The sequence below is a fragment of the Theropithecus gelada genome, chromosome 3 (genome assembly GCF_003255815.1).
Source record: "Theropithecus gelada isolate Dixy chromosome 3, Tgel_1.0, whole genome shotgun sequence".
NCBI classification, from domain to species: domain Eukaryota; kingdom Metazoa; phylum Chordata; class Mammalia; order Primates; family Cercopithecidae; genus Theropithecus; species Theropithecus gelada.
The window spans coordinates 114245896-114250360 of record NC_037670.1 but is presented as its reverse complement, the minus strand read 5'-3'; the positions used below and the strand labels follow the sequence as shown (position 1 = coordinate 114250360).

The following is a 4465-nucleotide window of genomic DNA, read 5'->3' as shown; positions in this document are numbered from 1 at the left end:
AAAATTCCATGCTCATGGATAGGAAGAATTAATATTCTTAAAATGGCCATATCACCCAAAGCAATTTATAGATTCAATGCTATTCCTATCAAACTACCAGTGACATTCTTCACAAAATTAGGAAAAAAACTATTTTAAAATTCATATAGAACCAAAAAAGAGCTTGAACAGACAAGGCAGCAATCCTCAGCAAAAAGAACAAAGCTGGAGGCATCACATTACCTGACTTCAAACTATACTATAATGCTACAGTATCAAAACAGCATGGCATTGGTACAAAAACAGACACATAGACCAATGGAACAGAATAGAGAGCCCAGAAATAAAGCTACACACCTACGACCATCTGGTCTTTGACAAAGTAAAAAAAAAAAAAAAAAAAAGATGAGCAATGGGGAAAAGGACTCCCTATTTGATAAATGATGCTGGAATAAATGGCTAGCCATAAGCAGAAGGTTGAAACTGGATCCCTTCCCTACACCATATGCAAACTCAACTCAAGATGGATTAAAGACTTAAATACAAAACCTAAAACTATATAAACCCTAGAAGATAACCTAGAAAATGTCATTCTGACATAGGACTTGACAATGATTTAATGACAAATGCACCAAAAACAACTGAAACAAAATTTGACAAATGGGACCTAATTAAACTAATGAACTAACTTCTATACAACAAAACAAACTAACAACACAGTAAACACACAACTTACAGAATGGGAGAAAATACCTGTAAACTATGCATATGACAAAGTTCTAATATCCAGAATCTATAAGGAACTTAATTCAACAAGCAAAAGACAAAGAACTTCATTAAAAAGTGGACAAAGGACATGAACAGACGCTTTTGAAAAGAAGATATATGTAGCCAACAAGCATTAAAAATGCTCAATATCACTAATCATTAGAGAAACACAAATCAAAACCACAATGAGAAACCATCTCATACAAGTCAGAATGACCATCATTAAAAAGTCAAAAATAACAGATGCTGGTTAGGTTGCAGAGATAAGAGAATACTTATACACTGCTGATTAGAATGTAAATTAGTTCAGCCATTGTGGGAAGCAATTTGGTGATTTCTAAAAGAACTCTAAGCAGAATTACCATTCGACCCATCAATCCTATTATTGGGTATATAGCCAAAGGAATATAAATCATTCTACCCTAAAGACACATACGTGTATGTTTATTGCAGCACTATTCACAAGAGCAAAAATATGGAATCAACCTAAATGCTATCACTGATATACTGAATAAAGAAAATATGACACATATACACCATAGAATACTATGCATCCATAAAAAAAAGAATGAGAGACCAGGCATGGTGGCTCACACCTGTAATCCCAGCACTTTGAGAGGCCAAGGCGGGCAGATCACAAGGTCAGGAGATCAAGACCATCCTGGCCAACATGGTGAAACCTCATCTCTACTAAAAAGAAAAAATACAAAAAATTATCTGTGAGTGGTGGCAGGTACCTGTAGTCCCAGCTACTCAGGAGGCTAAGGCAGGAGAATGGTGTGAACCTGGGAGGCGGAGCTTGCAGTGAGCTGAGATCACACCACTGCACTCCAGTCTGGGCAACAGAGCAAGACTCTGTCTCAAAAAAAGAAGGGAATGAGATCATGTCCTTTGCAACAACATGGATAGGGCTAGAGACTATTATCCTAAGTGAGCTAACATGAACAGAAACCAAATACTGCATGTCCTTACTTATAAGTGGGAACTAAACGTTGAGTACATATTAAAACAAAGAAGGGAATAATAGACCCAGGTCCTACTTGAGGGTGGACGGAGGGAAGAGGGAAAGGATGGAAATACTACCAATCAGGTACTATGCTTGTTACCTGGGTGGTGAAATAATCTGTACACCAAACCTCTGTGATATGCAATTTACCTATATAACAAACCTTCACATGTACCCCAGAACCTAATATAAAAGTTTTTTTTATTTTTTAAATTTAGCTAGTAGGTAACATAATCCATAAATAATGACATTTGACTATATATATTGAATTTTTATCATGGCTAATATAATTGCAGTTCACTTTGAAAATCCCTATACTACTCTATTAGTCTCCAACAGGTGTGAATGAAAAAAAAAAAAAACCAAACCTGGATAGTTGCTGCAAAACATACCTCCCTCGCCCTTTCCCCTTCATATATCATGTGATTACGCAAATTACTGTGCATAGTAGGGTTTGTTATTTCACTTAGAAAAAAGAAAACAAAATTTGGTTGATTGGGGACTGCAGAAGGGATAGTGGATAGAGGTTCGATGGATTACATAAAATTGTTTACACATAGTTTTCCCATGTTTAGAAGACAGTGATTTCTGAGAGTGATGGCAAAAGTATTTGCTAGGACGGACTATGCAAGGTGACATGCTGGGCAAAGAATGAATCCTGGAAGCTGAGAGGAGCTTTCCAGAGAGATTTTGTCAACTCCGCATACAGAGCCAAGTGATAAAAATGGTGTAACATGGCCAGGCGCGGGGGCTCACGCCTGTAATCCCAACACTTTGGAAGGCAGAGGAAGGCAGATCATGAGATCAGGAGATAAGAGACCATCGTGGCTAACGTGGTGAAACGCTGTCTCTACTAAAAATACAAAAAATCACCCGGGCATGGTGTCACACACCTGTAATCCCAGCTACTGGGGAGGCTGAGGCAGGAGAATCGCTTGAACCTGGGAGGCGGAGCTTGCAGTGAGTGGAGATCAAGATGGCGCCACTGCACTCCAGCCTGGGCGACAGAGTGAGACTCCGTCTCAAAAAGAAAAAAAAAAAAAAAAAAAAAAGGTGTAACATTGGAGAAAAGGTCGTTTTTGCCTGTGCCATCTACTTCTGCTGAAACTCAGCAGAACTTCCACAGTCTGAGAACTGGATGTTTGGGAGCATCTGGAATAAGCACCTTGGAATGAACATTGGCTTTGTCAATGGAAACAGGGAGAGTAAGGAAGCTACCCCGAGTCTTCAGTGAGACGAATAAGAAACAGAACAAGAGCAGAAAAGCAGGTAGGAGGCAAAGTGGTAAATCTTGGTTTTCTAAATTCATACCTAGACAGATAATCCTTTGAGGACACCCATAAATAATTGTAAACACATTGAAGTTGATGATTTTCTGACAACCAGGGCAGTGGGAGTTTGTGCTATCATTATTTGGTCCTTCAAGTAAATACAGGATTTGTTTGTTCCAGAATACACAGATGGAGTTGGATCAGGACTGAGAACAGGTCTTTAGAGTTGTCGAAGAGAATCTCATGTTAAATATTAAGAAAGTCTTTTGATGGATGTTAGGCAGTAAAAGTCACACAGCTGAGAAAAATGAAGCTTGCAAATGACATCCTTTCAAGAAATTTGGTAAAGCCAAGAAAGACACATCTATTGACTAACAAGAATTCATACTCAGAAGGAAAATTGTACAAATTAAAATTACGACATTCTAAACTATGTCTCTGAATGACAAACAGCAAGTTGTTGATAGATAAGCTGAGGTTAAAAATGTTAGGAAAAGGAAATAAAGAAAATAATTAACGGATTATCCTATACTTTAAGTTTGTGTGTATTACATACATTTATATTTTTGCCTTGTTATTTGTTTTTTCCTTCCCCTCCCCCCCAGCTTTACAGAGGTATAATTGACAAATGAGGATTGTATATATTTACATATACAAAGTGATATTTTGATTTATGTATACATTGTGAAATGCTTAAAATAAGTGAATTAATATATTCATTTTCTCTCATACTTATCAATTTTTTGCAGTGAGACCACTTAATATCTACTCTGTTACCAGTTTTCAAGTATATAATTAATACATTAATGCTAATTATAGTTACCATGCTATACAATAGAGCTCCAGAATTTATTTAAAAAATGGAATCTTCATGAATTTGAATGTCATCCTTGTTCAGGGGCCATGCTAATCTTTTCTGTATCATTCCAGTTTTAGTATATGTGCTACCAAGGCAAGCACAACTATATAATTTTTAAACTTGGTAGAATTTCACAAGGATGGATCATTTCATTTATGTATTCACTCATTCAAGCAACATTTACAGGGCACTAATCTGTGCTACACATAGTGATACCAAAGTGAATGAAAGAGACAGAATCCCCACCCCATTAGAGTTAACAGGTCACAGAGCAATAAAGAGCTATGTGCAATGCAATGTGAAAAATGTTGGGATGTGGAAAATACCAGGCCTTAAAGCAAATAGGAAACATGCCTATTCACCCTGGAGAATCAAGGAAAGCATCACGTAGGAAGAAACATGTGACCTGTATCCGGGACAAAGGTAGGGCTGATCCAGGCATGAAGAAGGGAAAAGGAGGACTCTGGATAACGAACATGCAGTAGCTTGGAGGGGTGAGGCCAATGTGTACAAGAAGAGCAGCACGGTTGTTGTTTCTGAGAGAGAGAGCTCTAGGATTGAATGGTAAGTGACAAGTTGGAA

At 37.5% G+C, this 4465-nt stretch overlaps 1 non-coding gene across 1 annotated transcript; it reads right to left on the bottom strand.

The window, feature by feature from the left end:
• Window positions 1–3877: 3877 nt before the first annotated feature.
• On the bottom strand, window positions 3878–3984 carry LOC112621851. Its single transcript, XR_003118789.1, has one exon. It is a non-coding gene; the product is annotated as a U6 spliceosomal RNA (small nuclear RNA).
• Window positions 3985–4465: the final 481 nt, after the last annotated feature.